The 17,262-nt window shown below is 41.1% G+C and overlaps 1 long non-coding RNA gene across 1 annotated transcript in view; it reads left to right on the forward strand.

Annotated features, from left to right (window-relative positions):
- The first annotated feature begins 17 nt into the window (after positions 1-17).
- The window catches only part of LOC113893012, a 58,567-nt gene continuing 41,322 nt past the window's right edge, over positions 18-17,262 (forward strand). The window contains exons 1-2 of the long non-coding RNA XR_003511192.1: positions 18-366; positions 6,550-6,656. This is a non-coding gene — a long non-coding RNA (uncharacterized LOC113893012). The remainder of the gene's footprint in view (positions 367-6,549; positions 6,657-17,262) is intronic.

The raw sequence follows: 17,262 nt of genomic DNA on the forward strand, positions 1-17,262 counted from the left end.
GGCTACGCTCACGTGAGTGGGCGTGGTCACTCGGTAGGCCGGGCCGGAGGGGCTTGGAGGGTAATAGCAGCGTGAGTTCTTCACTCGCAACTTTATAGTTGGGGGTCCTCTACCCTTCCTCCGCAGACCGCGCTGTTCTCTCGTTTCCTGCCTTGCTCCCACTGCCGACTCCACGCCGCTCCTCCGGAGAAAGTGCTGGCCTCCCCTCCGGCCCGACGCCAGGCTCCTCCTGCGCGATCCCACCTGCGCGAAGGAGGCGAGAACGCGCGCAGCGCTCCTCTCGGCATTACTCTCCGCAGCTTCTTTGGCTGCTCTTAATAACACACCTTGATTGAGCACCTTATGATGAGTCAAGTTACGTTTCAGGTACTGGGAAAACTAAGTGGAATGTGACAAGCTCTCGGACCTCAAAGAGTTCACAGTTTAGTTGCAGAGAGCGACAGAAACTGATACCTTAGAGAACAGTATGGTGAATGAATGAGTGTAGTGAGAACTGCGGCTGAAATGAGCACTGAATTCTAGCGGAAAGTCAGGGCAAGGCGTTTGGGAAACGGAGAGTAAGTGTACCGTTTAACCAACTGTAGGGGGAAGTGACGGCGGAGGGGGTGAGGAGTACTAAAGATCCTTAAAGTTCATACCTAAACTAGAGTTAATAACAATGAGTCAGTCTTGGTTCTTTATGAAGGGGTGGGTTATAGAGGTGAGGGGAGCGTTACGGATAATAAAGATGCAAGCATGGAACAACTGAGTGTGTGAGTGAGTGAGTGAGTGAGTGAGTTGATCTGGGAATGAGAGAGGGAACTCCAGAGTAGGAACAACAAAGCTTGTTTCATGAGGAGCCATGCAAGGTAGAAATTTCTAGCAGAGCAGCAAGGACGCCAGACCTGTGGTGGTGCCAAGCTTCATGACAGAACTCTTGAGGGTGACAAAGCTAGAGGTTGAATAACAATGAGGATTACTAAATATTAGGAAGATTAGAGGTGATGAGGGCCTATCCTGGGGAAATAAGGATGGAGCAAGGAAAATGGGCTTCCCAGGTGGCGCTAGTGGTAAAGCACCTGCCTGCCAATGCAGGAGACTGCAGAGACGTGAAATCGATCCCTGGGTTGTGAAGATACCCTGGAGGAGTGAATGGCAAACCACTCCATTAAGTATTCTTGCCTGGAGAATTCCATGGATAGAGGCGGCAGGTGGGCTGCAGTCCATCATAGAGTCGAAAAGCGTCAGACAGGACTGAAGCAACTTGTCTGCAGACAAGGGAAACAGACGAAGTGTTTCACAGGTGAAATGGATGACTTTGTGAATAATAGCTTATAAGGTCTGAGAGAAAGGCTGGACTTGAGAACCTCTCCCAGGTTTCTAGCGTGGGCTCCCCAGTAGAGAGATCAGAATACAGGGAGAGGGGAGTGGGGGAGGATGCCAGAGAAGAGAGATCAGTTTGGAACATGTTGCCTTTGAGATGTCTGCACAAGACGACTCCACCTTGCACCTCCCATTCTCCAGCTCCGAAGGCGGAGCCCCCAGTCTAATAAAGCTGTCTTGCCAAGATTATTAACAATGCCATCTTCCCAATCTCAGTGGTCACTTCTCTCCCTGTCTTAACTCCACTTCTCAACATCAGTTGATGCGGTTGACAGCCCCTTCTTCATGGCTCCTTTGACATACTCTTGCCTTGTTTTCCTGCTGGTTTAGTGGGCTCTCATTTGCTATCTCATTTGTCAGCTCCTCCTCTTCTACCTGATCAAGTGCTCCCGAATCCAGTCCTGGACTCTCCTCCACTCCTGCAGTTCCATAGCTTTAAATATCAGCACTGTTCTGTACTGTCCAATTGGTAGTCATCACCACATGTGACAAGTTGATACTTGAAATGTGGCTAGTCCTATTTGAGATGTGCTATAATCACCAACTCGATGGACATGAGTTTGAGTGAACTCCGGGAGTTGGTGATGGACAGGGAGGCCTGGCATCCTGTAATTCATAGGGTCGCAAAGAGTTGGACATGACTGAGCGACTGAACTGAACTGATAAGTATAAAATACCAGATTTCAAAACAGTATGAAAAAAAAATCTATCTCTCTGGGAATTCCCTGGCGGTCCAGTGGTTAGGACTCCACACTTCCACTGCAGGGAACACAGGTTCGATCCCTGGTTGGGGAACTAAGATCCCACAAGCCTCAAGATGCAACCAAAAAGAAAATCTCATTAATTTTTATACTGATTACATTTTGAATTAATAATATTTATGTATATTGGGTTAAGTAGAATGTTAAAGTTAATTTCACCTGCTTTGACTTTTTAATCTGACAGCTAGAAAACTTTAAATTATGTGTGTGGCTTACATATTTCTATTGGTGCTGATTTATACGCTGATGCATTCTAAATAATCTCTATTCCAGACTCCTTTCTTAAACAATGACTCCTATTTCAACTGCCTATATAACATCTCTGCATGGATAACTAGTAGGCATTTCAAATCTTACATGTCCAAAGCAGAATCCTTGAGTTCTCTCACACATTCTACCTGTTCCTCCCTAGCTGCTCCCCCAGCAAAGTAAATGGCACATCTCTCCACATGTTGCCAGCCACGAGCCTAACATTCATCCTAACGGCTTACTTACTTCAGTGCCAATATCTACTCCCCACCTTTGGAGTTGTCAGCTTCCCTCCAAAACATATCCTGAATCCATGCATGAGCTCCACCACTACTGTTCTTAAAAGACTGATGCTTGAAATGGTGTACTGCAACAGATGTTTAAATTCTTTTTTAAATTTTGCTCATTTTTTCATGAGAAACATACCTAGTATGACATTCAAACAGTACCGAAGAGAATTGAGCTCAAGGCAAGACTTTTCTGCCTCCCTCTCCCCAGTTCTTCTGGGAAGCAATCACCTTTTCTAGATTCCTTTGTATCTTTCCAGAGATATCCCACAGTTTTTTTTTTCTTTCAACAGAACAATATAACAAAGAGAATGGCTTCATTTTGTGTAACAGATGCAAAGGATTCTGTCCTATAAATATGTTATACTTAGCAAGTCCTCTATTGATGGACACTTAAGTTGTTTCCAAACTTCTGTACACAGTCCTGCTGTGAATTGCCTAAACAATGTTCATTTCACATTTACCTGTAGGATAAATTCTTGAAAGTAGATTGCTGGGACAAAGGGGTATACTTTTAAAATACTGCTCAGTTTAGCTCAGTTGCTCAGTCATGTCCAACTCTTTGCAACCCCATGAACCGCAGCACACCAGGACACCCTGTCCATCACCAACTCCTGGAGTTCACCCAAACTCATGTCCATTGAGTCAGTGATGCCATCCAACCATCTTATCCTCTGTCGTCCCCTTCTCCTCCTGCCCTCAATCTTTCCCAGCATCAGGGTCTTTTCAGATGAGTCAGCTCTTCACATCAGGTAGCCAAAGTATTGGAGTTTCAGCTTCAACATCAGTCCTTCCAATGAACACCCAGGACTGATCTTTAGGATGGACTGGTTGGATCTCCTTGCAGTCCAAGGGACTCTCAAGAGTCTTCTCCAACACCACAGTTCAAAAGCATCAATTCTTTGGCGCTCAGCTTTCTTTATAGTCCAACTCTCACATCCATACATGACTACTGGAAAAACCATAGCCTTGACTAGACAGACCTTTGTTGACAAAGTAATCTCTCTGCTTTTTAATATACTGTCTAGGTTGGTCATAACTTCCCTTCCAAGGAGTAAGCGTCCTTTAATTTCATGGCTACAGTCACCATCTGCAGTGATTTCGGAGCCCCCCAAAATAGTCAGCCACTGTTTGCCCTTCTATTTGCCATGAAGTGATGGGACTGGATGCCATGATCTTAGTTTTCTGAATGTTGAGCTTTAAGCCAACTTTTAACTCTCCTCTTTCACTTTCATCAAGAGGCTCTTTAGTTCTTCTGCTACATAGTGTCAGATTGTTCTGATTAAAGTCATACCAGTTTATACTCCACCAGCACTATCCCTAATCAACCTTGTGATCAGAATTTTGGTGTTTGCAAATCTAATAAGTGAAAAACAGTTCTCATAGTGTTGTCTCAAATTGCATTTCTGTTCAAGTTGCAGGTTCAACCTCTTTATATGATTAATAGTCACATATTCTAGGAATTCTCTTCATATGCTTTTTTATATTTTCAGATGAGTCCTTTACTTTCTGTCACTGATGAAACTGGCTGTTTGTGAGATAATTTCCTTTGACTATGTTTATGGTGTATTTTTTCATACACTTTTTTAGTGTAAAAAAAAAATTTTTTTTCGTGACTCTGAGGATTTGCTTCTCACACAAGATTTCGACAGCCTTAACTGGGCTTCCTACTTCCACTCTTTGATTTCTATGATATGTTGACCACACAGCAAGTCAGAATGATCTTTTTGGTTCATTTTGGGCTTTGGTCTGTCAAAAGATAATGAGACAACCATCCAATATGTGAACTAAAAACAACAAAACTGGAGTTGTTATGTACTCTTTGTAAGGGAAAGCTGTGTGGGTGGGTAGGTAGGTAGGTGCACACCACCTTAACCAAGTGATAAAGTTAATATTACCAGTACTGAGATAAACTGACATCATGTGCCTGCTGATATTATGCACTGAAATGGACATAGCCCTGTAGTAGCCCTACCAAAGCTCATGCCCAGATCTAATCATGAGGAAACGCCAGACAAACCCAAATCAAGAGACATTTTACAAAATAACTACCCAGTACACCTTCAAAATGTCAATGTCATGAGAGACTAAGGATCTGTTCCTGATTAAAGCAGACTAAAGGGACATGATCACTGACTACGTGTGATCCAGAATTTCTTCAGTTGTAAGGAGCATTATCAGGTCAGTTGACAAAATCCACATAAGGCCTATGATTAGATAATTTATACCCAGTCAGTGTCACTTGCTTTATTTTGACCATCTATCACACTGTGGTTATGAGAGAGAAAATACATCATTTTAGAAAACACACTGAAATATTTAGTACCAACTTAACCTGCAACTTACTTTCAAGTACTTTCAAAAAATGTGTATGTGTGCATGCTTACACATGTGTATGTATGTATGTATGTATGCATGCAGAGGGAGGAAAATAAATAAAATGTTAAAAACATTAACATTTAGGGGGTCTGGGTATAGGATATATGGGAATTCTGTGAACTAGTCTTACTTTCATGGAAGTCTAAAATGATGTCTACCAGACATTGACCTGCCCTGAGTGCCTTGTGCGTTCTGGTATTTAAAACACCTTGTACAGGACCCAGCTTGAAAAAACACTAAAGTGGAGGGACGACGTCATTAAACTCAAGGAGAGTTGCTCCAGCTCAAGGTGTAACAAGAAAAGTATATGGACTTGGAAAAACCCATTCCTGCCCACACAATAAACATGCTCATTCTATCTTCCTTGACCTCTTATAAGTCAAGCAAATCACTTACAATTACCAAGTGATAGAAAAATAGGAATGAGGATATAGGTGTAGATTTTATCATCTGGCTGGGATCAAAGGCCATTGGGTTGACCAGCTGGTTTCATTGGTGTGGAGATGGCTGCAGCCTCTGGAGCAAAGTTAGCCCTGTAGGCAGAGAAGAGGGTAGGGTTCTCTCAAAAATCAAAGCTCTAGATTCAGCCTTCACCTACTTTTACTTCCTACCACTCATCCTGAGGGCTGTGTGAGTCAGAACTTTTCACTGTCTCCCTCCTACTCAGAAGCCCAGCTGGAAACCACTTGGTCCTCTTCAGTGTCTTCCTGCCAGGATCTGCCCCAGCCCCACCTCTTCACTAGCAGGGTGAGCTTCTAACGTGGGACAAGAGAGAGGAGTGTGAGGTTCTACTTGGGAGTCCAGGAGGAGTGATAAGTGAACTTGATCTCAAAGAATGGAGAAGGTTGAGGAGGAGGAGAGTGAAGGTTTTTCAGGCAGAAGCAACATCATATGCAAAGACTTAGAGATTCAAAATTGAACGTGTGTGAATGAAAGTGTTAGATGTCTGGCAAAAATAATTTTTAAATTGATTTAAATCCTGGAGCTAGAGTTTAAGTCTGACTTTTCCATTTATCAACTCATAATGGATATTTTATAGTCTCTGGTCAAGTTTATATAATCAGAATGAAAATTCTGTAGATTCTTGAATGAGGTACCAATTTTAAAAGAAAAAAATATGTGTTTTAGTAGTATGTGTGTGTGTGTGTGTGTGTGTGTGTGTGTGTGCGCGTGCTCAGTTGTGTCCAACTATTTGCAGCCCCATGGACTGTAGCCCGCCAGACTCCTCTGTCCATGGGATTCCCCAGGCAAGAATACTGGAGTGGGTTGCTATTCCTACTCCAGGGGATCTTCCTGAACAAAGGATGGAACCTGCACCTCCTGGGAAGTAGTGTAGTATAAGATATACTTATAAGATAAGATTGCCCTTACATTTTGGTATTTAATTGACAAAGCTCATGGCCCAGATCATGAAAAGGCATCCACTAGAAGGTCTGGGTAGCCTTGGCTAGTTCACCTACTAATCATTCTTTAAATACTTTCTTTTCCTTTAACTTTTCTTTTGGCATTAGCAACCATGACCTGAGAATCTATGTCTTTCACACATTTTGCCTGGTACCTTGCCTTTGACTGTCACTGGTGTGGACCAAGCTTTTCACCTCTCAGCTCTGGGACTCAGGTAATGTTCCTGTTCATTTGTTAACATTTCTCTCAGCAATATATTTGCAAGGAAGTCCGCTCTGAATATCTACTTCCTCTGCCCAAAATATAAAATCCACTCATTTAAAAGGAAAAATAGCATGACATAAGCTTGAAATGATGTCCTCATAAAGCATAATTTTAAAAGTCTCTTGAAACACAAGTGCTTTTGCAATAAGGAAAGATACCATGTGACTATAGTCATACTATATGACTATAATCATAAGCCTAAATGATTTAGGCTTATTTTGGATTTTAGCAACATAATTTTCCCATCAGTTAATTAAAAGACGCTTACTCCTTGGAAGGAAAGTTGTGACCAACCTAGACAGCGTATTAAAAAGCAGAGACATTACTTTGTCAACAAAGGTCCGTCTAGTCAAGGCTATGGTTTTTCCAGTAGTCATATATGGATGTGAGAGTTGGACTATAAAGAAAGCTGAACACCGAAGAATTGGTGCTTTTGAACTGTGGTGTTGGAGAAGACTCTTGAGAGTCCCTTGGACTGCAAGGAGATCCAACCAGTCCATCCTAAAGGAAATCAGTCTTGGGTGTTCATTGGAAGGACTGATGCTGAAGCTGAAACTGCAATACTTTGGCCACCTGATTCGAAGAGCTGACTCATTTGAAAAGATCCTGATGGTGGGAAAGATTGAGGGCGGGAGGAGAAGGGATGACAGAGGATGAGATGGTTGGATGGCATCACCGACTTGATGGACATGGGTTTGGGTAAACTCTGGGAGTTGGTGATGGACAGGGAGGCCTGGCTTGCTGCGGTTCATGGGGTTGCAGAGTCGGATACGACTGAGCGACTGAGCTGAACTTTCCATCAGTAAAAATCATATTTGTGACTTGCATACTTTATTGGGATATCGAAGTAACAGTGGAATTTTTAAGCATGTCCGTGTCCTCATACGGAAAAAAAATATGAACAAAAAATACTAGTCTTAATGTCTTTTGGGAACAAAGCCTTGAATCTAAAATAATTAAAGCCAAAGAGCAGTCTTTATGGGTCAGACCCTCTGCAGCCAAACTTTTTTTTAAAGGTCTGAACAAATGTTTGCATGCTCAATAAATAATGCTTTTAATTGTATAGCAAAATACACAAGAACTATTTAGATCTATTTTACACACTTCCAATGGAATAATTTTATTGTTTTCCTCATTTGTTTATGGCAAACTTGAGTCTTGAAGGAGCAGTTTGTTGCAATACAAATTAGTGAGTGAACAAAGATTAAACAGTAATGTACTATATAACTTACTTCAAACCTATGGCTAAAAGAAGGAACAAAAGTGAAAGTGAGGTCGCTCAGTCGTGTTTGACTCTTTGTGACCCCATGGACTGTAGCCCACCAGGCTCCTCCGTCCATGGGATTTTCCAGGCAAGAATACTGGAGTAGGTTGCCATTTCCTTCTCCAGGAGATCTTCCCAACCCAGGGATTGAACCCAGGTCTGAAAGGGATTGTAAAATATATTACATTATTTCTATATATGACTATTCCACTGAATGAAAAAATTCATTAAAAATGCAAAAATTGGGACTTCCCTGATGGTCCAGTGGTTAAAACTCTGAGCTTCCACTGCAGGGGGCACAGGTTCAATCCTTCATTGGGAAATCAAGATCCCACATGCCTTGTGGCACAGCCTAAAAATTTTTTTTAAATTTGTTTTAATGTAAAATTCGATGAAAGTATAAAAAATATATGAGGCAATATGACCAAAAAAAACTAAAAAGATACGTAATACAGACCTTAGAAATGAGGAGGAAAAGATAAAAACAAACAAATAAGACAACACCAAAACCAGCCCCTTGAAAAAGCTGCTTTAGAAAGTAAATCTGAGTGCGCCAGTACAGGAGCACACAAGGTTCCCCAGTGGGAAGAGTGAAAAATGGGAAGGGGGAAGTTCTTACACCTTAGAGCTCAGAGCCTCTGATCCCAGCATGACTGTTAGAGCTCTAAGTACTTGAGTGTAAAGTGTAAGAGTAAATATATGTGTTTCCATTCATACACAGACCCCCAGACTGACACATTACTATCTGTTTTGAAAACCAATTGAAGAGATGGGACCTGCCCCAAAGATACTAAACTGGTGAATTTGTCAGGATGAAGAAGAGAAAAGGCTGGCTTATGGGTAACAAAGATATGTACAATGCCTTATGAGATGCCATCCACAGTTGCCCCAAATTTCTAATACCAATGGTTAAATTTATGCCCTTCAGACTTCAATTTTTAATAAAGTTAGAATCTGCCTACAATGCAGGAGACACAGGAGATGCAGATTCAATCCCTGGGTTGGGAAGATTCCATGGAGAAGGAAATGACAACCCATTCCAGTATTCTTGCCTGAAAATCCCATGGACAGAGTAACCTGGTGGACTATAGTTCAAAAGGTTGCAAAGAGTTGGACACAACTGAGTGACTAAGCACACACATCTCTCTCTTACTACATGTTATCTGTGTATGAATTCTTCTTTCAACTTATTTCTGTTTTTCTCTTTATGTGTCTATATTCATTCATCCATATGTCTATATATTTATCTGCCTGTTTGTCTACTATAGTTGTGGAAGTCTGTGTTATTGTCTAATTGCAAAAATCATTGTATTTTTCCTCCTTAATAACGGATGAAAGAATAAGTAATATTACATCTTCTAATTGAAAAAATACAAAGGAACTCTCCCTCTCTTGGTTTTATATATATATATATATATATATATATACACACACACACACATATGTGTGTGTATATATGAATATGAACAATGAAATATGTTCACATACTTATGAATTACATGTTGAGAAAGAGAAAGACAAAGGATGAGCAAATATATTAAGAAAGAATTAAGCTGATAGAGGAACAGCCATAGGACATGTGTGTGGACACTCCTTATGCCCGTTACAGATTTACTGTCTGACCTCTAGCTCATCCTTTCTCCCTCTTCTGTGATAATTTAAATATGCTTCCTTTGCCAAGTGGCCCCAGTTAAGTTTTGTCAGTAGATGGCAAAGGAGAGACATCTCAGATGGAAAGGGTTTCCCCCTCCAGTCCTTCTGTGCTCCATCCAGAGTTTCCTGTGAGTGCCCAGGCACTCCAGCTCCCAGTTCCTGCAGTACCATGGTTGGTTGGTGTTTTTCTTTTTTTAAGGAAAAATGTTAAGAAAACTACAATTTTAATAGAAGAAAGAAATAGAATACTATAAAATGAGTACTATTGCAAAACCATACAATAAAACTGCCTCTGAAATTCAAAGTGAGATGAGGAAAGAGAAAAGGATGAGACAAAATTAAATTAGATTAGATTAGATTAGATTAGATTAAATTTCAGTAACCAGCTTGCTGGAAGAACAATGATAGAAAGAGAAATATGAGCATACCTCTACAGAAGCAATGGCAGATTTTACAACCTGGGAAGCAGTTAATCTTCCCTACTCTAATCTTGAAATTTAAGTCGGCACACACCCATGTTAAACAGATCAGTGTAAAATCTTGAATTAAACAATCTTACTAGATTCTGGTTCACCTATTGTCATCTGTTCAAGCATGATTTGTCTGTAAATAGTGCAGAGTCAATGTATGATTCAATTCATACATGTAAACCCACATATTTTAATTATCTGTTTCAGATAGCTATCTACCTATATATATATGTGTGTATATATCTCTACCTATACATATAGATATATGTACATCTGTATCTATCTGTAGAAATGACTGCCCCTGATAGATTGTTTCAGTGTATATATCTGGTAGCTGGCCCATGAAAGACAAAGACAAGTATCACAGGTATCATATCTGACTTGAAATGCCTTTCTCATCCATCTCTACCATGCCTGATTCACCATACATTTATAGTACAATAAAATTTTTAATTATCTCCTGGCTTAGGTTAAAAAAACAACAGTATTGTTATCTATGTCAGTCATTGAGTGGTTTCTCTCTGCCTAATAATCTATCCTGAAAAACTCTCCATATCAGTTCATATAGATCTTAATCTTTCTTTTCTTTCTCTTACCTGCATAGCGCTGTGTTATATGTATGCACCATCATTTATTCAGCCACTCTCCTATATTGGGGCATTTATTAAATATTCAATATTTTGCAATTATAAATCATGTCACAATAAATAACTTCATGCATATGTATTTTATATTGTCAGAGGTGTCTCAGTCTAAAGTGGGATTGCTGGGTCAACAGATAAATGCATACATGGTTCTGTTGGATGTTGCCCAATTTCCCTTTAAAGGGTTTGTAACATTTTGTGTCGTGAAAATACCTGTTTTCGAGAGGCAGTCCTAAGATGGCAGAGGAGTAGAATGGGGAGACCACTTTCTCCCCCACAAAGTCATCAAAAGAACATTTGAAAGCTGAGTAAATTCCACAAGACAACTTCTGAATGCTGGCAGAGGACATCAGGCACCCAGAAAAGCAGCCCATTGTCTTTGAAAGAAGGTAGGAAAAAATATAAAAGATAAAAAGAGAGACAAAAGAGGTAGGGACGGAGATCCATCCTTGGAATGGAGTCTTAAAAAGGAAAGAAGTTTCCAAACACCAGGAAACACTCTCACCAGCTAGTCTGTGGTGAGCCTTGGAACCTCAGAGGGCAACATAACTGGGAGGAAAAATAAATAATTAAACCCCACAGATTATATGCCCAAGTGCAGACACCCGCATCCGCCACTAGCAAGCGGGGGCTGGGCAGGGAGGCACGGGCTGCATTGCTTAGAGTAAGGACCGAGCCTGAATGCCCCGAGGGCAATCTGAGGGAACTAACTTAAGAAAGCAAACCAGAATGTGGGATAGCTACCCCCAAAAAGCCCTAACCTAAGACACCACCAGGCCCGCTCACAGAACAAAGGACTGAGCAGAGCTAGCCGGCTGCAGACCAGCCCATCCCCCTCGCGGCCCCAGAGAGGCATCATCTACCAAACTGCAAACAGGCTTCATTGCTAACCAAGACTTCTTGGGATTCTGGACAGTCGACATCCGCCTGAGAAGGTGCGCCAGTTGTACACCCAGAAAACCGAGCGGCAGGGATGGGGGAGGCGATAAGTTGCAGCGACCGCACTCACCAAACACCTGGTCACCTGAGCAGCATGGACCTGGGAAGGGCACAAAACGCAGGCCCAATTGAGTCTGTGCCTTTGTGGAGTACCCGAGTACCTGAACCTGAGCAGCTTAGACCTGGGAAGTGCATGCAACCCAGGGCCGGCCTCAGACAGTTCCCAGCAGAACAACCTAGAGCCTAAGCAGTGTAGACAGGGAAAGCACACGCACCGTGAACAGGGACAAACCCAGTGTGGACGAGACACTGTGCGCACAGGCCAGTGTTACTTCTTTGCAGTGTTCCTCCCTCCCCACAGCACTTCTGAACAAGTGAGCCTAAAAAGGTGTCCACCACCGCCCCCTTCTGTCAGGGTGGAAATTAGACACAGAAGAGACCAGCAAACAGAAGAAGCTAAAACAGAGGGAACCTCCTTGGCAGTGACAGATGGAGAAGTCTTGAGGCTACTGTTTAAGAATAAGACTGAAAACCAGAGGCAGGAGGCTTAAGTCCAAATCCTGAGAACACCAGAAAATTCCTGATTCCAGGGAACATTAATTGGCAGGAGCTCATCAAACGCCTCCATACCTACAGTGAAACCAAGCACCGCCCAAGGACCAACAAGTTCCAGAGCAAGACATACCATGCAGATTCTCCAGCAACATAGGAACATAGCCCTGAGCTTCAATATACAGGCTGCCCAAAGTCACTCCAAACCCATTAACATCTCATAACTCATTACTGGACACTTCATTGCACTCCAGAGAGAAGAAACCAGCTCCACCCACAAGAATACCAACACAAGCTTCCCTAACCAGGAAACCTTGACAAGCCACCTGTCCAACCCCACCCACAACGAGGAACCTCCACAATAAAGAGAACTCCACAAACTACCAGAATACAGAAAGGCCACCCCAAACACAGCAAGGTAAACAAGATGAAAAGGCAGAGAAATACCCAGCAGGTAAAGGAACAGGATAAATGCTCACCAAACCAAACAAAAGAGGAAGAGATAGGGAATCTACCTGATAAAGAATTCCGAATAATGATAGTGAAAATGATCCAAAATCTTGAAAACAAAATGGAGTTACAGATAAATAGCCTGGAGACAAGGATCGAGAAGATGCAAGAAAGGTTTAACAAGGACCTAGAAGAAATAAAAAAGAGTCAATATATAGTGAATAATGCAATAAATGAGATCAAAAACACTCTGGAGGGAATCAACAATAGAATAATGGAGGCAGAAGATAGGATAAGTGAGGTAGAAGATAGAATAGTAGAAATAAATGAAACAGAGAGGAAAAAAGAAAAACGAATTAAAAGAAATGAGGACAATCTCAGAGACCTCTGGGACAATGTTAAATGCCTCAATATTCGAATCATAGGAGTCCCAGAAGAAGAAGACAAAAAGAAAGACCATGAGAAAATACTTGAGGAGTTAATAGTTGAAAACTTCCCTAAAATGGGGAAGGAAATAATCACCCAAGTCCAAGAAACCCAGAGAGTCCAAAACAGGTTAAACCCAAGGTGAAACACCCCAAGACACATATTAATCAAATTAACAAGGATCAAACACAAAGAACAAATATTAAAAGCAGCAAGGGAAAAACAACAAATAACACACAAGGGGATTCCCATAAGGATAACAGCTGATCTTTCAATAGAAACTCTTCAGGTCAGGAAGGAATGGCAGGACATACTTAAAGTGATGAAAGAAAATAACCTACAGCCCAGATTACTGTACCCAGCAAGGATCTCATTCAAATATGAAGCAGAAATCAAAAGATTTACAGACAAGCAAAAGCTGAGAGAATTCAGCACCACCAAACCAGCTCTCCAACAAATGCTAAAGGATCTTCTCTAGATAGGAAACACAGAAAGGGTGTATAAACTCAAACCCCAAACAGTAAAGTAAATTGTCGGGAGCCATGTTAGGCATTACTGACAAAATGGAGGCACGGCCCCAACTCCTTCTCATCTCGCAGGCATGGCCCCAGGATGAAAGAGTTAGGCCTTGTAATTCTGACTTGTTCTTTCCTTTCTTCGGTTGAGTTGGGTGGAAAGAATGTTAAGGTGCTTGAGAGAAGCATGAGAAAGCGCAAAGCCTTCTGCAGTTGTGCCCAGAAAATAATCTATAAAGTAACCATTGACATTTATTCTGGATCTTTACAAAAAATGTCCCAGGATGAGCATGTAGGCTGCAGCTTGAGGCCATGGGAAGGATTGTTTTCTGAGACCTGTTTGTGAGGGAAATATTTATGGCAAAGGAAGTTTGCTGAGTTTGGGGTTTAGGAATAATTAAGAATAGAAGCCTTTTTAGGAGATAGTGATCTTAAGATGCTAGGGGAAAACAAGATTCAGAAAGATAAGAAATAAACTGAGGAATGTGGCATGAGTTACAATGTAATCACAAGTATAGGACACATAAGAGAAAGTAGATAATAGATAGTAAAGACAATTCTGAGAGAATCGCTGAAACAGGAACTCTGTTTGTAGGGCAACAATGATTTCTGGAGACAATAAATCTGGGTGGGGGAAACTGAAAATGTCAAACCTCTGACCTAATGTTTTTGTCAAAGTATATAAGCTTGAAATAAACGTGTAGTTCCGTACTATGAGTCAGAGGCTACATCATCGTCTGCCGACACCACTCACCCCTTCAGGCTGATTCCCTGGCTGCCAGAGCTGGACTCTGGCAGTAAATGGCAATGGGATCATACTTATCAATAATTACCTTAAATGTAAATGGGTTGAATGCCCCAACCAAAAGACAAAGACTAGCTGGACACAAAAACAAGACCCCTATATATGTTGTCTACAAGAGACCCACCTCGAAACAAGAGACACATACAGACTGAAAGTGAAGGGCTGGAAAAAGATATTCCATGCAAATAGAGACCAAAAGAAAGCAGGAGTAGCAATACTCATATCAGATAAAATAGACTTTAAAACAAAGGCTGTGAAAAGAGACAAAGACGGACACTATATAATGATCAAAGGATCAATCCAAGAAGATACAATAATTATAAATGTATGTGCACCCAACATAGGAGCACCACAATATGTAAGACAAATGCTAACAAGTATGAAAGGGGAAATTAACAATAACACAATAATAGTGGGAGCCTTTAATACCCCACTCACACCTATGGATAGATCAACTAAACAGAAAATTAACAAGGAAACACAAACTTTAAATGATACAATAGAAGAGTTAGACCTAATAGACATCTATAGGACATTTCACCCCAAAACAATGAATTTCACCTTTTTCTCAAGACCCACACGGAACCTTCTCCAGGATAGATCACATCCTGGGCCATAAATCTAGCCTTGGTAAATTCAAAAAAATTGAAATCATTCCAAGCATCTTTTCTGACCACAATGCAGTAAGATTAGATCTCAATTACAGGAGAAAAACTATTAAAAATTCCAACATATGGAGGCTGAACAACATGCTGCTGAATAACCAACAAATCACAGAAGAAATAAAAAAAGAAATGAAAATATGCGTAGAAATGAAGGAAAATGAAATTAACACAACCCAAAACCTATCAGATCAGATCAGATCAGATCAGTCGCTCAGTCATGTCCAACTCTTTGCGACCCCATGAATCGCAGCACGCCAGGCCTCCCTGTCCATCACCAACTCCCGGAGTTCACTCAGACTACGTCCATCGAGTCAGTAATGCCATCCAGCCATCTCATCCTCTGTCATCCCCTTCTCCTCCTGCCCCTAATCCCTCCCAGCATCAGGGTCTTTTCCAATGAATCAACTCTTTGCATGAGGTGGCCAAAGTACTGGAGTTTCCGCTTTAGCATCATTCCTTCCAAAGAAATCCCAGGGCTGATCTCCTTCAGAATGGACTGGTTGGATCTCCTTGCAGTCCAAGGGATTCTCAAGAGTCTTCTCCAACACCACAGTTCAAAAGCATCAATTCTTTGGCGCTCAGCCTTCTTCACAGTCCAACTCTCACATCCATACATGACCACAGGAAAAACCATAGCCTTGACTAGATGAACATTTGTTGGCAAAGTAATGTCTCTGCTTTTGAATATGCTATCTAGGTTGGTCATAACTTTCCTTCCAAGGAGTAAGCATCTTTTAATTTCATGGCTGCAGTCATCATCTGTAGTGATTTTGGAGCCCCCAAAAATAAAGTCTGACAGTGTTTCCACTGTTTCCCCATCTATTTCCCATGAAGTGGTGGGACCAGATGCCATGATCTTCGTTTTCTAACCCAAAACCTATGGGACACTGTAAAAGCAGTGCTAATGGGAAGGTTCATAGCAGTACAGGCATACCTCAAGAAACAAGAAAAAAGTCAAATAAATAACCTAACTCTACACCTAAAGCAACTAGAAAAGGAAGAAATAAAGAACCCTCACTTTCACTTTTCACTTTCATGCATTGGAGAAGGAAATGGCAACCCACTCCAGTGTTCTTGCCTGGAGAATCTCAGGGACGGGGGAGCCTGGTGGGCTGCCGTCTATGGGGTCACACATAGTCGGACACGACTGAAGCGACTTAGCAGCAGCAGCAGCATCAGAGTTAGTAGAAGGAAAGAAATCTTAAAAATTAGGGCAGAAAAAATGCAAAAGAAGAAAAAGAGACCATAGCCAAAAATCAACAAAGCCAAAAGCTGGTTCTTTGAGAGGATAAATAAAATTGACAAACCATTAGCCAGACTCATCAAAAAACAAAGGGAGAGAAATCAAATCAATAAAATTATAAATAAAAATGGAGAGATCACAACAGACAACACAGAAATACAAAGGATCATAAGAGACTACTATCAGCAACTATATGCCAATAGAATGGACAACTTGGAAGAAATGGACAAATTCTTAGAAAAGTACAACTTTCCAAAATGAAACCAGGAAGAAACAGAAAATCTTAACAGACCCATCACAAGCATGGAAATTGAAACTGTAATCAGAAATCTTCCAGCAAACAAAAGCCCAGGTCCAGACGGCTTCACAGCTGAATTCTACCAAAAATTTAGAGAAGAGCTAACATCTGTCCTACTCAAATTCCAGAAAATTGCAGAGGAAGGTAAATTTCCAAAGTCATTCTATGAGGCCACCATCACCCTAATACCAAAACCTGACAAAGATGCCACAAAAAAAGAAAACTACAGGCCAATATCACTGATGAACATAGATGCAAAAATCCTTAACAAAATTCTAGCAATCAGAATCCAACAACACATTAAAAAGATCATACACCATGACTAAGTGGGCTTTCTCCCAGGGATGCAAGGATTCTTCAATATCTGCAAATCAATCAATGTAATACACCACATAACAAATTGAAAAATAAAAACCATATGATTATCTCAATAGATGCAGAGAAGATGCAGATGATAAAAACCCTCCAGAAAGCAGGAATAGAAGGAACATACCTCAACATAATAAAAGCTATATATGACAAACCCACAGCAAACATTATCCCAATGGTGAAAAATTGAAAGCATTTCCCCTAAAGTCAGGAACAAGACAAGGGTGCCCACTCTCACCACTACTATTTAACATAGTTTTGGA

The sequence above is a fragment of the Bos indicus x Bos taurus genome, chromosome 1, assembly GCF_003369695.1.
Source record: "Bos indicus x Bos taurus breed Angus x Brahman F1 hybrid chromosome 1, Bos_hybrid_MaternalHap_v2.0, whole genome shotgun sequence".
Classification (NCBI taxonomy): Eukaryota; Metazoa; Chordata; class Mammalia; order Artiodactyla; family Bovidae; genus Bos; species Bos indicus x Bos taurus.